The following is a 17,996-nucleotide window of genomic DNA, read 5'->3' on the forward strand; positions in this document are numbered from 1 at the left end:
CTGCACAACATTTGACCAGGGCCCATAGGCCTCTGTTGCAAAGTAGTGTACTATAGAGAATATGATTTCATTTGGGACGTAGCCTTATGTGCTGTGTTGTTGTACATAGAGACCTATACTACTAAACTGTCTCGGTCTCATTTGTGTCTCTGAAATGTGTGATGGTACAAGATCTCAGATGTGGTGACATTTCCATAAGTGGTATGACATTCACATGATTGTTTGTGGAAAATGTTATTTTGCAGGCAGTTTTCATGTATTGTTTAACGCAGTCAAGATGGCAGCAGTATATTACAGCTATAGACTATATACACTCCTACACATATTTATTTGGACAGTGAAGCTAAAACTTTTAATTTGGCTGTATACTCAAGCGTTTTTAAAAATTTGAGATCATATGTTTCCCATGAGGGGACAGTACAGCATGTCACCATTTATTTGAGGGTATTTTCATACACATCTGTTTTACTGTTTATAAATGAATGTGGTTTATGTTCTAATCCCCCCCATATGAAGGTGTCATAAGTATTAGGACAAATTCACTAATAATGTATTCAGTTTGGTCAAAAGTTTAGTATTTGTTCGCATATTCCTAGCACACAATGACTACATCAAGCTTGTGACTCTACAAACATATTGGATGCAAATGCATCCAAGACGTAGAATCGAAATGAATGGTAAATAATGTATTGAGGAATTTTAGAGTCACTTTTATTGTAAATAAGAATAGAATATGTCTCCTTACAATTCTACATCAATCTGGATGCGACCATGGTTATGGATAATCATGAATGAATCGTGAATAATGACGAGTTAGAAAATTACAGATGCACAAAGATCATGCCCCCTAAAACATACTCCCCTATTACTAATAACAGGGGAGGTTAGCATTTTTTTTTTTTTGGGGGGGGGGGTATGATCTTTGTCCTTCTGTAATTTTTTAACTGCTGGGGCGGCAGCGTAGCCTAGTGGTTAGAGCGTTGGACTAGTAACCGCAAGGTTGTGAGTTCAAACCCCTGAGCCGACAAGGTACAAATCTGTCGTTCTGCCCCTGAACAGGCACTGTTCCCAGGCCGTCAGTGAAAATAAGAATATGTTCTTAACTGACTTAAATAAAGGTAAATATATAATATATAAATAAAAATAAATAAAAAACATTAAATTTATGATTATCCATAATCATGGTAGCATCCACATTGTAGAAGTGTTCAGATCTGATCCAGAAACATCTTCTATTCTTATTTACAATAAAAGTGACTCTAAAATGACACAATCAATTATTCATCTTTCAGTTCCTATTGGGAAAACATATTCCAAAACAAATTGCAAATGCATCCAACACGTTTGCAGAGCCACAAGCTTGATGTCTGGATAAGAGCGTCTGCTAAATGACTTAAATGTAAATGTTAAATGTAAATGTAATGTCATTGCGTGCTAGGAATACGGGACCAAATACTACACTTTTGACTACTTTATTACACTATAAGTGAATTTGTCCAAATAATTAGAAGAAAAAGAAAACATATTCAAATCGGGGACTAGATACATAGAGTGCATTCATTTCTAAAAGGGTAGACAGGTGTATGAAAATACCCTCAAATAAAAGGTTACATTCTTTTACTGTCAACCTTATATGAAACATTTGATCTCAAATAAAAAAATGCTGGAGTAGAGAGCCAAATTAAATAAATACTTTAGGGGAGCATATAGCCACACAGAAGCTAGCAAACAGGGTTTTCAAACACTGGTACAGATGTCGGCTCTTAGTTTGAGCCAGACTACTACAGCAGGAAAATAATTCTGCAGAAACAAGAAATGTGAATTATTATGTGGATTATAATTAAGCTAGTGTACATTGTTTTGTTAGGGCTGATACCTTTTTTCCTTAGGGCAAATCCAATGACATTTTAAAGTGGAAATTACAAACTTTTTAAACTGTGCATGAACATGACATTTTCAGCAACAAACGTGTGATCAAATTAAGGTCCTACATCTGTACAGTAATGACATCCAGTTTTGGTCAGCGCACTAACTGCAGAAACCATTTCCATCTGGGGTGCATGGCAAGCAGTGCCGCTCAAGATAACGATTCATCTTTTCAATTGCAAGCCCTGTTGAAAAATGTACCACTCTCTGCACTAGTTTAAGGTGTACCAGTATACTTAATATGAATGTGCGTCACTATCAAAGTCTACACATCATTGATATTCAAACATTTGTATGTAAAAGAAAGAGTGCTATTGGTGATTGATTTGGAAACAATTCATCATCTGAATCTTTACATTTTCTAGATTGAAAACATTCACAGTCACACAATTTCAAGCAATCTTAAAACGGTGTATTAGCCTACAGCTTTATAAGGGCGCAAACTAAGAATTGTACAGGCTTATACCGATCAATAGAGGCCAGCGGTGTTGCTAGCAGTTGACAATTGCCTCGTTTCCACAGCCTTACCAAGCAGTTTTAGGGCGCACTTAGTCTGGTAAGGCCGTCTGTTACACATAAATATTTTCCTGACAAAATGTAATATGACTTTGACATGAGTAATTTAAGCACGATACAGGTAGAGGCCGCGTTGGTAGTTGGTTGCATTTTCATCCCATCTTTGCTGCTAGGTGGAGCCCGAGTATATGTTGTGAGCGTCAATCCAGATCCGAGTTTTGCCTCTCGCCGTTCTCGCATTCTACCTTGAGTCGAGTCAAGACCGCATTTCTCTCAGGCAGTGCTCCGAATTTGGTTTGTCATGCGCCGAGAGCTCAGTTTTGGAAACAATTTCTCGAGTTCTTTGCCGTGGACCTTTTCCTAACAAGAGGCTAAATACATTATTTTGGATACTCTTTTTTTGTTTTGTTGATATAACATGTTACGCCTTTGAGCTTTTTCTTTAGGACATGATGTAGCCTAGCTACTGCACAAAAGAGGACGTGTGTCAATGTTGAGGGATTGACATCTAGATAGAACGGGCTCCTTGTGTAGGCTTTCTCCCGCAATATCATCAGTAGCCTATAGGCTACACGGATCATACTACAGACATTTCCAGCTCTTCTATTAACTTACCGGACTCGTGAAAGAATGGGCTATAGCCTTAACGGAGTTATTCGAAATAATTGTTGGGAATCGCGTTCTTTTCCCTCGATCATCTGAGTAGATTGAAATCTGCATGGTTCTCAGTGCGCAAGTACGATAGCCTATCCATTGGGGAAAGACAATATTGTGTGAGCAATTTTATCACTTACACTTTCAATGGGATGACTACTTGAAGGGTATAATCGTTTCACCAGTATCATCTTCTAAAACACGGTAAGAATATTCTACTAACATGTAGACTATATGATTTTAGCTTCATCCGCGTCTATATTTTGATGCGCATATGCACTTCAATTAGGCTACCTGCAGTTTCTCCTATATCCAATGTTTGCGACAACGCAAATGATGCTAGACTTAGATTTTTAAATAAACTTGTCGGCATTATTTATTGGCTATGCAGTTTGCAATGAATTGCTTTGTCAAGATATCGATACTTTCTGGTGTCAGTTGCGGTGATTAACGAGCGTCACTTAATTAAAGACAATAGGCATTTTTCAGTGAGCGCGTCAGTCCTGCTCGAGCCAAACGAGAACCGATGCGTACATTTTCAAATAGTTTGGTGCATCATGGTTTATTGTGAAGGGAATGGTTGGAACTATGCTCGTGCAAGGTGCGTTTCTTCATTCACTACCCTTCTTTCAGAGCATCTTGAAAGGATGTGCACCGATTGCTTTTGCGCAATTGTGAAGGTGGATGATGAATGTATTGCAATTAATTAAGTTTGTGTTGGATACTGCAAAACCGTTCAGGTAGTCCTGTGCATGCCATGTCTGCTTGAAACAGGGGTTGTATACAATATGATGTTCAAGGGGAAACGGAAAATGGATGTATTTTATATGCAAATGTCCCGCTTTTGGAATTCTGACCATTTTCAGTGCCACCATGCAAGTTAAAGGGGAAAAACTGACGCAGTAACAGAGCAGTGGGGCACCTCTGCATCTCACCAGAAATGAACTGTAGGCTTATGAGCAACCAGAATTGGTTACATTTATGTTGATCATCTCATTCCAAAGAATGCATGTTGGGCTGATTTAATTTATTTCTCAAACATCACTTGCACGAAGAGCACAGGTTATATGTTGTGTTGCATAATGTTATAGAAATGTATTTCAACTCATGTAGTGATGGATTTTACATTGTGATTCCTGAGGTAGGCCTATCAACAACCGCTCTGAACACCTCTACCTTACTACCATGAAGCTTACAGGCTTCTATAGGCTCTTGTCTGGAAACTGTGGGGTTGGACAAACACTGTAGATAAGCTTTGATTCGTGCATATTAAATCTAAACGGGCAGCGGTAGCTAGGCTAACATTTTGATCAGAACTTTTCTTAACCCTCCACAGCAGTGATCTTAGTTGTCCTTTTGGTCTCGTTTCAATATATCTTGTTATTTTTGTCGGTAACATTCATTTATTTAGAATCCGTCCCATCAGATACCTTAGATTGCTTGTGCGTTATTTCCCAGACATTCCACTCAGGGCTAGGTCTACTGGCGCGCACTCTATTTTGTCGCTGATTCTTGTCTCATCATCTGTGAAGTGCTCTCAAGGCGGTGACACGTGATTACAGCAATATCGTCAATGTGGTGGGTGTACGGTAAACATGCCCACAACAAAACTAACACAGCCATCTACCTCAGACGGTGAAGACCTTGACATTCTCCTCCCAAGAGGAATAACGAGAGGACAGTTGAAGCTTTCTGTCTTAATTGGATGTCAACCTGTAGTTTACTTTCAATGTATCTTGTCTTTGCTTATCCAATGCCATGTCGTTCTTCATAATATTTGCTCCACAGCTGTGGACAAAGTGTCCCAACGGTGGTATGTCTGACGGATTTCACTTTTGACTATATTGAGAGATGCTGACCTTGATTTACCTCTTGTTGTGGCGCCGCCCCATTGCAGTGCATTCTGGATGTCTGGCCTAATTCATTTTAGCCAACCGCTTATGCAGTAAAGTCAACATGTCTGGAAAATTGATAATCCTGTCAGTAGCATCAGTTGCTCTGTCTGTAAACAGCCTTTTATTGCCCAAAAAAATGAAATTAGGGAGTCACACAGCACCCCAGAGCTGGTACTTCAATTCATTATTTAACTTGGAAGGTCAGTTAAGAACAAATTCTTATATTACAATAACGGGCTATCCCGGCCAAGTGACACTGACTGGGCCAATTGTGTGCTGTCCTATGAGACTCCCAATCACAGCTGGGATCGAACCAGGGTCTAGTGAGACTTCTAGCATGGAGATGCAGTGCCTTAGACTACTGCCCCACTCGGGAGCCCTTACCTGTGTGAAAACAGTGGTTCCCTATGGTCATTACTGCTTTAGGTGTTCTAAGGCTTAGTAGATGGTTTTTCACTAAACCAAACTTTATCTATTTGTTCTGGGCTGGAATTCAATCAAACTGGTACATATAAATGAAGGAAAGGAAGCGTTTTTGGGCAGTTAGCTCAAACACATTGATTGATCAAATCTAGGCCTACATTTATCCAATTTGGAAGTAATTATTTATTTGGGTTTAATAAGCAGTTATTTGAATCAACGGTGCGGTGGATGGTTATCAATGTTTAATTCTAGCCAGGTGGTCCCACCCATGTTTACAAGCCAGGCAGAGAGCTACCTACTGAGAGCCTAATGTTTTAGTGAACAGCTGTTGTATACAGGATATGCAGCTGACAAGATCCCGCAATGATGTTGATCGAACAACAAAGGTTTAACAAAGCCTTCATAAAACCTTCGAAGCCTATATGCTTTGTAATCAAAGTCATGCAATTAAGGTGTAATGGCATAACCAGTACTTATGCTAAATACCCTTTTACTGTTTCGTATGACATTTACTTTTAAATGGTTTGTGAAGCATTATAAAGGGTTATAGTACCTTTTTTATGAATGGTTTACCCCTCAGGATGGCTGTTTCCCTCGTCTTTATTGTCGTTTTGTGGTCTTGACAAAGCTGGTTTTACTGAGACGTTTCTCTAACAACTACGCAACAACTGGTTATCTCTCTTAACCCGGATGGTGTGTGTGTGTGTGTGTGTGTATAGGTTGGAACGGCTCTTGCCAGCTCAACTTGGAGGTCTTTTATTCTGCATTGTCTCTCTGGACAGAGCCTCTGTTTTTATATCACTCTCATGATGTAAGCCCTCCCCTCCTATTCGCTGCCTCACATTCCCGCTAATGGCGTCAATTTATAATGATATGGGTTAATTTGGTGAACTTAGGTTTCACCAAAACCAATCCTGACTACTTCCATATGGGCTGCCATTGCATTCCGTCCTCCGAAGCAATCTCATTCTGTGTGCTGTTTTTGCCATTTTCCTTTCTTTCCTTTTTTCCAAATGCACTGTTCTTAGTTCTCAGTGAGTGTATTTGCGTTTTCCTGAAGTCTATTTGATTAATGTGATTTGTTCTTTCATTTTGAACGTTAATACGCAGCAGGTGGAATCACATTTGCCGTTACAGTATGAATTGAGACATGAGCTCTTCAATTCTCTTCATCGATTTAACTGTATAGGATATGACTTAATAGCTCCTCTGTTGTAAATTAAGGCTTTGGCTGGAGTTAAAAAAGTGCTGGCCTTGTATCGATTTGAATAGCCTACAAAGGCTAGAGGCTACTAGGCTATTTAGGGTATTTAGATGTCTGTAAATTGCGGCGCTCACACTCTTTCACGGTCTCACTCTAATCTTCCTCTTGCGACAGACTAGGCCTTAATTATTTTCCGAGCTCAAATGAGTTGATAGCTTTAGGATGAGAGGTTGTGATTTATCTGAATATGAGTCGTCTTTGAACAAAATCAATGGGCACTTCCTGTACATCACATTCAGCCCTAAGACAACGTTGCCGCTTGAGGTACAGTAAGGGAAGCTATTAAGAGGGAGTGTGGAATGTTGAAGTGGTTTGATCACTAACTTGTGGAATATCACGTCAATCTATTTTCCTTTGTCTGTTCGGGTGCGGGACATGGCTCATGTAACAGTATATGCGTCTTATTGCTCAGGTACATGTACAAACTGGTTTTTGGGGGTGAAATTCATATTCATCTCGGTGCCTGCATGTACAATCATCTGTTCTTCAATCAAAAGCCATTTGTTCATTGTGGCTTCTGCACCGACTGCCTTCTGTCTCCATGTACATTGTGTTTAATGAGGGAAATTAGTTTCTTTATAGAAGCCAGAAAAACAATTACAGGAAGAGAGGCGAAGCCAGCAGCACCTGGTAATTGTGTTTTTTGCCCCCCTCCCTTTTCAATGCTTCCCTGACCAACCAAAATAACACTTAAGTCACACCAAATGTGACTTGGCATTTTCAGCCAATTTGGTCATTGCCAAAATTGGTGTTGGAATAGATGTTTGGGTTGCTGGATGGCATGAGGGGGTAAATGTATCGTTGACTGCTTGGGCTTGTCAAAATTGACCTTGGATCCCTACAGATTGCCGTATGCAGCTGGCGGTTGCATTGTTAGACATTTGTGATTCTACCTAGAATAAAGGCTTTAGAAATGCTAGCGTAGCATCAATCATATTGCCTGACAACTCAATGAGTTCTTCTGCTGCTCTATCATTTTTTACATACTTTAGTCTGAGACTGCCATCGTTGAAGTTGTTTGTGGTGATGTCAAAATGAGGAGTGTTGTACAAAACAAAGTCATCAGCAATGGGATCATCTCTAACCAATCAGAGTATCGAAACTAATGGCACATTTTTGAAATGCCGTTTGACCTACGTGTTTCCTGGCTCTGGGCCAACCCACTGGTTTCTGGGACCAATCAGAACGGTTAGAATGTTTGTGTTCTAGAAACCGTCGGAGGTATTCAGATCTAGACTCATGGCGGAGAAGAAACTAACGTCCGTGGCATTTGGCTGAAGCAAGGAGTTTGGGTAGCCAGGCAATCAATCATGTCCTTTTATGGGTACAAATAACCAGGCTTGGCTAAATCCTTGCATACAACCAGGTAGAATGACTGATGCCAAGGAAACAACAGTCGGGCTACCTGCCCTGACTCTCTTTCACACACACACACACACACACTCATGTAGGCCAAAAAGGCCCCTGCTGCCAGTGTGAGGGCCTTGGCTCTCTGGGGTCTCCAGGACAGGAGTGATCATGCTGTTAAGGTGAGACAAGCCGGTCTGCCAGGACTCGTCTGTGGCAGGAATGTGACAGAAGAAGAAAAGAGTGGCAGAAAATAAAAGAACCATGGCCGTGGAAAGTAAAGGTCCTTTTGAGGCACGTCTCGCTCAACACTTTCAGTGTCCTGGGCTACAAAGAGCTCGGACAGAAAGGTTGGGGTGAAAAGATTTCACAAACTGTCAACAAAAGGAAAGTCCGGTAGAAAATGAGGCTGTATTGAGGTGTCCAGAGCATTGTGGTGGATCCCTCCTCGATTGACATGTTTGAAAGATAGGGTCGTGCAATTGGATGCTTGATGCTGCAGCTCGGAAAAAGGGATGACCTCGAAGTGTTTGAGTGTTTTAAAAGAAAAGGCCTAGAGGAAACACCATGGACACGATACAGAACATAAGAGCCATTAAGGCCAAGGTTTGCTTTCAGGAAGTGACAAAAGGCATATTTGAGTCCCGTAGCCGTGGCTTTATATATTGAAGGCGGGCGATTTGCAGGGTCAGAGTAGTGAGATGACAGGGGTTATTGTGGTACAAGTTAAGTGCTTCTGCATCAGCGTTTGGCTCCGCACAAAAGATGGAACTGGAAAGGTTTTGAGCTCTTAAGGGTTTTTGAGTGGTTTAAAACACAAGCACACACAGACAGACACATTTGGTGCCCTATGAGTCACGTAGTGTTTTTATTTTCTATTGTCAGACCGAGGAGAATGATGCGGTGTGTGGCAATGTGAGTGTGATAGAAGACATGCATTCATCCCACCATCCCTCTCATTCGCTAACCCATCCATTATTCTCAAATAACCCCATTCTTCTCCCTTATGACAGGGATTATCAAATTAATTCCAGCGCCTATCTCTTTGCTGAGTTTGCCCCCAAATGCGGTTGGGAAGAGGGTACGAGGGTAGGGTCTAGGGCTGGCACAATTTACCGTGTAACGATGGTTATGGTTGAAGACGTCATGAAAATGAAATCCGTTTCTGCGGTAACATGGAATCTTAACAACGTGATGAAACTTTGTTGCTCCTTGCTGAAACAAGCAAGGTTTTCGGTTGCCTAAGCAACCCCCCTGCAGCACACACAGAACTAGAATGACTGGAAATGTGCTTGGAGTCAATTTGACTGGTAAACTTATGGGTACACTTGCAGTGGCTGCCTGCTATAATGATGCAATAATTTCCATAGTAATGTAGAATGTTCATTCAAATTGTTAACTGATGAAGCTCATTCAATGGAATATATTTTTTTGTAGTTTCAGTTAGGGTCGACCGATTATGATTTTTCAACGCCGATACCCATACCGATTATTGGAGTACCAAAAAAGCCGATACCGATCAATCAGCCAATTTTGTTTTTGTTTTTAATTTTTAAATTTAATTTCTTCTTCTTATTATTATTATATATTTTTTTAATTGTATTTATTTGTAATAATGACAATTACAACAATACTGAATTTACACTTATTTTAACTTAATATAATACATCAATGATATCAATTTAGCCTCAAATAAATAATGAAACATGTTCAATTTGGTTTAAATAATGCCAAAACAAAGTGTTGGAGAAGAAAGTAATATGTGCCAATATACAATATGTGAACATATGAAAGTTGGTTGTTCCTTTTAACATGAGACTTCAGTATTCCAAGGTAAGAGGTTTTAGGTTGTAGTTAATATAGTATTTATAGGACTATTTCTCTATAACATTTGTATTTCATATACCTTTGACTATTGGATGTTCTTATAGGCACTATAGTATTGCCAGTGTAACAGTATAGCTTCCCCCCCCGTCCCGTCCCCCCCCTGTCCCTACCTGGGCTGGAACCAGGAACACATCGACAACAGCCACACACGAAGCGTCGTTACCCATTGCTCCACAAAAGCCCTATTCCCCTTGCAGCGCAACTACTCCTAATAACTACTCCAAATCTAAAAGCGAGTGACGTTTGAAACGGTACTGTTGCATATACCCTGACTCTGCGTGCAATGAACGCAAGAGAAATGACACAATTTCACCTGGTTAATATTGCCTGCTAAACTGGATTAGTAGTTATAACTAGTGATTATGATTGTGTTTATAAAATAAGTTTAATGCGAGCTAGCAATTTACCTTGGCTTCTACTGCATTCACGTAACAGGCAGGCTCCTCGTGGAGTGCAATGGTTAGAGCGTTGGACTAGTTAACTGTATGGTTGCAAGATTTGATCCCCTGAGCTGACAAGGTGAAAATCTGTCGTTCTGCCCCTGAACAAGGCAGTTAACCCACCGTTCCTAGGCCGTCATTGAAAATGAGAATGTGTTCTTCATTCAAACCCCCGAGCTGACAAGGTACAAATCTGTCGTTCTGCCCCTGAACAGGCAGTTAACCCACTGTTCCCAGGCCGTCATTGAAAATAAGAATGTGTTCTTAACTGACTTGCCTAGTTAAATAAAGGTATAAAAAGAATTGTTTAAAAAGTCGGAAATCGGCGCCCAAAAATACCGATTTCCGAATGTTCTGAAAACCTGAAATCGGCCCTAATTAATCAGCCATTCCGATTAATCGGTCAACCTCTAGTTTCAGTTGACTTGAACAACAAATCACAGCACGTATTGGTGTACACTTCCTGCTTTTACTTAATGCTTTGCTCCTATGGGTACACTTGCAATGGCCGACAGTCCACTATTATGCCATCATTGATTTGAATCTGGACGCTCATTCTATTCATTCATGAATTGTTCTCGTTAAGGTAATTGTCCTAGCTGCTTCCAATAGGCTTGTCAATCAGACCATGCACTGGAAACGTATGTGTTGAGTCAAAGAGGCAGAGAGAAAAGTAGGGAATGTGACCATCATGGAACATAAAATCACTCTAAATCAATGTGCCCCCCCCGTTGATTAGATGACTCCTACAATGAAACCCGTTATGCTGTTGCGGTCCATCCAATAAAGACGGGAAACGATACACGTAAAAATAGCCCGTCGGCCATCTTTCCCGAGTTCTGGTGCCATGTCACATTAATTCAAGTCATTTATGCATTCCATTTGAATAAAAACCTACGAGGGTGGCATGTCAGCGAGGGCAGAGCTCGACCCGTGTGGCGTGCGCTTGGCCCCAGCATGACCAATTACGTATTTTTTGCCCCCCCCACCCAGTCAAATTTCTTTGCTCGTTGACTTTCCCCGAGCCTGCAGTTTTTCAATAATCTGCTACCTCCCTTCCACCTTCAATTTGCCACTTAGTTAACTTGTCCCTGGTGGGGTCAAAACAGTTAGTCTGAGCAGTGTTACAATTTACAACTCTCAAACCTCACACCAGGTATCTCAGACGCTGAATGTGATGCATTTGCGTTGTGGTTTTGAGTGCTGCCGAGCTCACAAATGGACATGTGTCCTTAATCACATCAGATGTAAAGGAAATACAATTCAGAACGGTCATCCTCTATTTAATTGTTGTTCATAGGCCTACTGTAACTGTGACAATAGCAGATGGATTTACAGAACAGGGATAAAAGCTTGACGTGATGAGTGTTGTTGTAGATTGATTGAGTGCCACCTTTTACCTACAGTAGTGTCTTAGAATAGCCCTCATTTTGATTAAATAGGGTGACCTTTTAGGGTTTCTATTGATGTACACTATATATATGTGGACACCCCTTCAAATTAGTTGATTAGGCTATTTCAGCCACAGCCGTTGCTGATAGGTGTATAAAATTGAGCACAAAGCCATGCATTCTCCGTAGACAAACATTGGAAGTAGAATTGACTTCAAACGTGGCACTGTCATAGGATTCCACCTTTCCAACAAGTCAATTTGTAAAATTTCTGCCCTGCTAGAGCTGCCCCGGTCAACTGGAAGTGCTGTTATTGTGAAGTGGAAACATCTAGGAGCAATGGTTCAGCCGCAAAGTGATAAGCCACACAAGTTTACAGAACGAAACTGCCGGGTGCTGAAGATTAAATAAATCTGTCCTTGGTTGGTTGCAACACTCACTATCGGGTTCCAAACTGCCTCTTAAGCAACGTAAGCACAAGAACTGTTTGTCGGGACCTTCATGAAATTGGTTTCCATGAACGAGCAGCCGCACACAAGCCTAAGATCACAATATGCAATGCCAAGCGTCAGCTGGAGGGGTGTAAAGCTCGCTGCCATTGGACTCTGGAGCAGTGGGAATGCCTTCTCTCGAGTGATGAATCACGCTTTACCATCTGGCAGTCGGACGGACGAATCTGTGTTTGGTGGATGCCAGGAGAACACTACCTGTACCAATGCATAGTGCCAACTGTAAAGTTTGGTGGGGAGGAATAATGGTCTGGGGCGATCTTAACGCTACAGCATACAATGACTTTCTAGACAATTCTGTGCTTCCGACATCAACCTTACAAATGCTCTTGTGGTTGAACGGGAAGCAACGTCAGTGGAAAGCCTTCCCAGAAGAGTGGAGGCTGTTATAGAAGCAAAGGGGGGACCAACAACGTATCAATGCCCATGATTTTGGAACGAGATGCTCGAAGAGCAGATGACTAAAAGTATGTGGACATGTAGTGTATCCTGGAATATGTAAATGAATCTGAAGTGATGGTGTCATTCGGAGTAATCAAATGTTAGTTACGAAGGTGTAAAACCTACTAGAAGGACTAGTTCATGGGCAACTTCTTTTCTCACCAGTTATATATTTATTGTATGGTATTACTGAACAATGTGTAGAACTGTTATATACGTAAAGCATGGGAGTTATGTGATATACACAATTATATTCAGTTACTATATGAAAGTAACTTGCCAGTTCCATTGGTTTATTAAAATCAGTCCACTTTGATTCACCTAGTCCTCCCACAACAGGAATGAATCAAATCAGAAGTTTTAAGTTTGGTAGTTATGTATGTGCGACCTGACGTGTGAGTGTGAAAAAGATTGATGTGAAATAATTTATATGCTGGCTATAATTCCTGAAATGTCGATTTAGCATTTGAAGGAATCCTAGCTTCTCTTATGATCCTCCTGGTGTTAAAAGGCACCAAGAAGCTATTAAACTGACATAGTCCGACGAAGCCCCAGTACATCAACCTCTTTACTACTCTGTAAAATGTGATCCATTTGTCTATATGTATTTTACAATGTGACAAGTTTTCTGAGGAGAAGATTGATATTGAAGCTTTGCTATGTTTGGAGGTTTTTTCCATAACGAGGTGTGGTGGGGACGCAAACAAAACAGGGCTTTTTCTGCTAAATTGGAGGGACTTGGGTTAATTTATGGCCTGTTTGGAAGGCAGGTTTGGATCTGAATCCGTAATGAGCAAGTGCACCTGCAGTCGCATACAAATGAATGACGATGACACTTCTTATTTATGCCTCCCAAACCATGGAGACCTCGTGATCTGACCACTAATTGCTGATCAAAAAGGCTTTAGTTGCATGCATCATATCATAAATATCAATGTATAGTTCCTATACTGCACTGTACAATGGTGGACAATGCCAAATGTGTCACATGCCTAAGGAATACAGATGCCACCCATCAAGTTATCGCAAAGGTTTTCAAATGATAAATGTCTTAATTGTGTCCCAAATGGCACCCTACACCTTGGGTTTCCAACCACACCTGCACATTTGTTTTTCAAAAAGCTCACAGATCACTGCACCTGTACATAGCCCATCTATAAATAGCCCAAACAACTACCTCTTCTCCTACTGTATTTATTTATTTTGCTCCATTGCACCCCAGTATTTCTACTTTGCACACTCATCTACTGTCAAATCTACCATTCCATTATTTTAATTGCTATATTGTATTTACTTTGCCACCATGGCCTATTTATTGCCTTTACCTCCCTTATTTCACCTAATTTGCTCAAATTGTGTATAGACTTATTTTTCTACTGTATTATTGACTGTATGTTTGTTTATTCCATGTGTAACTGTTATATATGTCAAACTGCTTTACTTTATCTTGGCCAGGTTACAGTTGTAAATGAGAACTTGTTCTCAACTTGCCTACCTGGTTAAATAAAAGTGAAAAAAAAAACTTATTTTTTTAAACGTGCTCAACAAGTCTCATAATAAATAGCATGGATTCACTCTGTGCAATAATGGGGGGGTTACCATGATTTTTGTTTTTAATGACTACCTCATCTCTGTACACCACACATACATACAGTGGGGCAAAATAGTATTTAGTCAGACACCAATTGTGCAAGTTCTCCCACTTAAAGATGAGAGAGGCCTGTAATTTTCATCATAGGTACACTTCAACTATAACAGACAATTAGAAAAGAAAATCCAGAAAATCACATGATTTTTTTTAAATGAATTTATTTGCAAATTATGGTGGAAAATAAGTATTTGGTCAATAACAAAAGTTTCTCAAGACTTTGTTATATACCCTTTGTTGGCAATGACAGAGGTCAAACGTTTTCTGTAATTCTTCACAGGGTTTTCACACACTGTTGCTGGTATTTTGACCCATTCCTCCATGCATATCTCCTCTAGAGCAGTGATGTTTTGGGGCTGTTGCTGGGCAACGCAGACTTTCAATTCCATAGAAAATCTTTGGAGGGAGTTGAGATCTGGAGACTGGCTAGGCCACTCCAGGACCTTAATGCTTCTTTAGAAGCCACTCCTTCGTTGCCCGGGCGGTGTGTTTGGGATCATTGTCATGCTGAAATACCCAGCCACGTTTCATCTTCAATGCCCTTGCTGATGGAAGGAGGTTTTCACTCAAAATCTCACGATACATGGCCCCATTCATTCTTTCCTTTACACGGATCAGTCGTCCTGGTCCCGTTGCAGAAAAACAGCTCCAAAGCATCATGTTTCCACCCCCATGCTTCACAGTAGGTATGGTATTCTTTGGATGCAACTCCGCATTCGTTGTCCTCCAAACACGACGAGTTGAGTTTTTACCAAAAGGTTTTGGTTTCATCTGACCATATGACATTCTCCCAATCTTCTTCTGGATCATCCAAATGCTCTCTAGCAAACTTCAGATGGGCCTGGACATGTACTGGCTTAAGCAGGGGGACACGCCTGGCACTGCAGGATTTGAGTCCCTGGCGGCGTAGTGTGTTACTGATGGTAGGCTTTGTTACTTTGGTCCCAGCTCTCTGCAGGTCATTCACACATTCACGTGTGGTTCTGGGATTTCTGCTCACCGTTCTTGTGATCCTTTTGACCCCACGGGGTGAGATCTTGCGTGGAGCCCCAGATCGAGGGAGATTATCAGTGGTCTTGTATGTCTTCCATAATTGCTAATAATTGCTACCACAGTTGATTTCTTCAAACCAAGCTGCTTACCTATTGCAGATTCAGTCTTCCCAGCCTGGTGCAGGTCTACAATTTTGTTTCTGGTGTCCTTTGACAGCTCTTTGCTCTTGGCCATAGTGGAGTTTGGAGTGTGACTGTTTGTTGTGGACAGGTGTCTTTTATACTGATAACAAGTTCAAACAGGTGCCATTAATACAGATAACGAGTGGAGGAAAGAGGAGTCTCTTAAAGAAGAAGTTACAGGTCTGTGAGAGCCAGAAATCTTGCTTGTTTGTAGGTGACCAAATACTTATTTTCCACCATAATTTGCAAATAAATTAATTAAAAATCCTACAAGGTGATTTTCTGGATTTTTTTCTCATTTTGTCTGTCATAGTTGAAGTGTACATATAATGAAAATTACAGGAGAACTTGCACAATTGGTGGCTGACTAAATACTTTTTTTGCGCCACTGTACATTCTGAAGGCACTGTACACCTTTTCCTTTGTTTCACATTTAGTTACGTTACAACCTTATTCTAAAATGGATTAAATAAAAAACTCCAAGTTTTGTTCCCTCAAATCTATGAAATGTTGAAAACAGATGCCTTATTTACATACGAATTCAGACCTTTTGCTATGAGACTCGAAATTGAGCTCAGGTGCATCCTGTTTCCATTGATCATCCTTGAGATGTTTCTACAACTTGATTGGAGTCCACCTGTGGTAAATTTAAATTGATTGGACATGATTTGGAAAGGCACACGCCTGTCTAAACAATGTCACACAGTTGACAGTGCATGTCAGAGCAAAAACCCAAGCCATGGCGTCAACGGAATTGTCCCTAGAGTTCCGAGACAGGATTGTGTCGAGGCACAGATCTGGGGAAGGGTACCAAAACATTTATGCAGAATTGAAGGTGCCCAAGAACACAGTGGCCTCCATCATTCTTAAATGGAAGAAGTTTGGAACCACCACGACTCTTTCTAGAGCTGGCCACCCGGCCAAACTGAGGAATCGGAGGAGAAGGGCCTTGGTTAGGGAGATGACCAAGAACCCGATGGTCACTCTGAGATGGGAGAACCTTCCAGAAGCACAACCATTTCTGCAGCATTCCACCAATCAGGCCTTGATGGTACAGTGGCCAGACGGAAGCCACTCCTCAGTAAAAGGCACATGAGAGCCTACTTGGAGTTTGCCAAAAGGCAGCTAAAGGACTTTGATCATGAGAAACAAGATGATCTGGTCTGATGAAGCCAAGATTGATCTCTTTGGCCTGAATGTCAAGCGTCATGTTTCGAGGAAACCTGACACCATCCCTACGGTGAAGCATGGTGGTGGCATCCTCATGCTGTGGGTATGTTTTTCAGCAGAAGGGACTGGGAGACTAGGATCGAAGGAAAGAAACAGAGCAAAGTACAGAGATCCTTGATGAAAACCTGCTCCAGAGCCCTCAGGACCTCAGACTGTAGGGAAGGTTCACCTTCCAACAGGACAACAACCCTAAGCACACAGCCAAGATAATACAGTAGTGGCTTTGGGGCAAGTCTCAATGTCCTTGAGTGGCCCAGCCAGAGCCCAGATTTGAACCCAATCGAACATCTCTGGAGAGATCTGAAAATAGCTGTGCAGCGATGCTCCCCATCCAACCTGGCAGAGCTTGAGAGGATCTGCAGAGAAGAATGGGAGAAACTCTCCAAATACAGGTGTGCCAAGCTTGTAGCATCATACCCAAGAAGATTCGAGGCTATAATCGCCGCCCAAGGTACTTCAACAAAGTACTGAGTAAAAGGTCTGAATACTTATGTGAATGTAACATTTCAGTTTAAATTTGTTTATACATTTTAACAAATGATAACTGTTTTTGCTTTGTCATTATGGGGTATTGTGTGTAGATTGAGGGGGGGGGGACAATTTAATCAATTTTAGAATAAGGCTGTAAAGTAACAGTGGAAAAAGTCAAGGGGTTTGAATACTTTCCGAATGCACCACATGTCAGTGGTAGTAAGTCCTATTTGCATGTGGAAATGTTACCAAATGCATCTGAGTCAGGAGAACAGTACAATGGCCAGTGTCAGTCCATTTTTGAGGCGATAATCCACAATATTGTGTCATAACCAGAAGTAAACACTTGTATAATGCATAATATTTTTTTTGCAAGACTACAATGTCCTCAAAAGCCCATCTGCCATACGATCTGAGGTCTTCCAATTCAGCATAAAATGGCATATGACGGTGTTGATAAACAAAGTCCTTTACACTTCTGTATTTTCCCTTCGTTATCTGAAAGGTAATGATGAATAGAAGCATTTCTATCAAGCCCAATAGGCCTTAGTACTATTCCTGTTTTGAATTATGCATATACAGTGTAATATTGCGTGGAAGGTTCCTTTTTTAATTAGTAGAATGCACATTTCCAATACATTCAACGGGGCTCAATCCATTCGCTTGATCAGAATCTGATCTCGAGTGCATCTTTTAAATCTATTTCAGTATCTCCCGCTACAGTTGTCTGAGCCCAAATAGTTATCACTAATCAATAGTGATAGGATTGGATATAAACT

At 40.9% G+C, this 17,996-nt stretch overlaps 1 protein-coding gene across 13 annotated transcripts in view; it reads left to right on the forward strand.

The window, feature by feature from the left end:
- The window catches only part of LOC118392710 (adhesion G protein-coupled receptor L3-like), a 324,261-nt gene that overhangs the window by 6,297 nt on the left and 299,968 nt on the right, over positions 1-17,996 (forward strand). For 6 of the 13 annotated variants that reach the window (XM_052459520.1, XM_052459524.1, XM_052459528.1 and 3 more), the window contains exon 1: positions 2,671-3,300. The exons of 1 other annotated variant lie outside the window; for it this stretch is intronic. The gene's annotated coding sequence lies outside the window, so the exon portion shown is untranslated. Of the gene's footprint in view, positions 1-2,669; positions 3,301-3,675; positions 3,698-17,996 lie in introns of those variants that run through there. 6 more of the 13 variants (XM_052459529.1, XM_052459530.1, XM_052459533.1 and 3 more) reach the window with 3 other exon arrangements.

This window comes from Oncorhynchus keta, chromosome 13, assembly GCF_023373465.1.
Source record: "Oncorhynchus keta strain PuntledgeMale-10-30-2019 chromosome 13, Oket_V2, whole genome shotgun sequence".
Taxonomy (NCBI): Eukaryota; Metazoa; Chordata; class Actinopteri; order Salmoniformes; family Salmonidae; genus Oncorhynchus; species Oncorhynchus keta.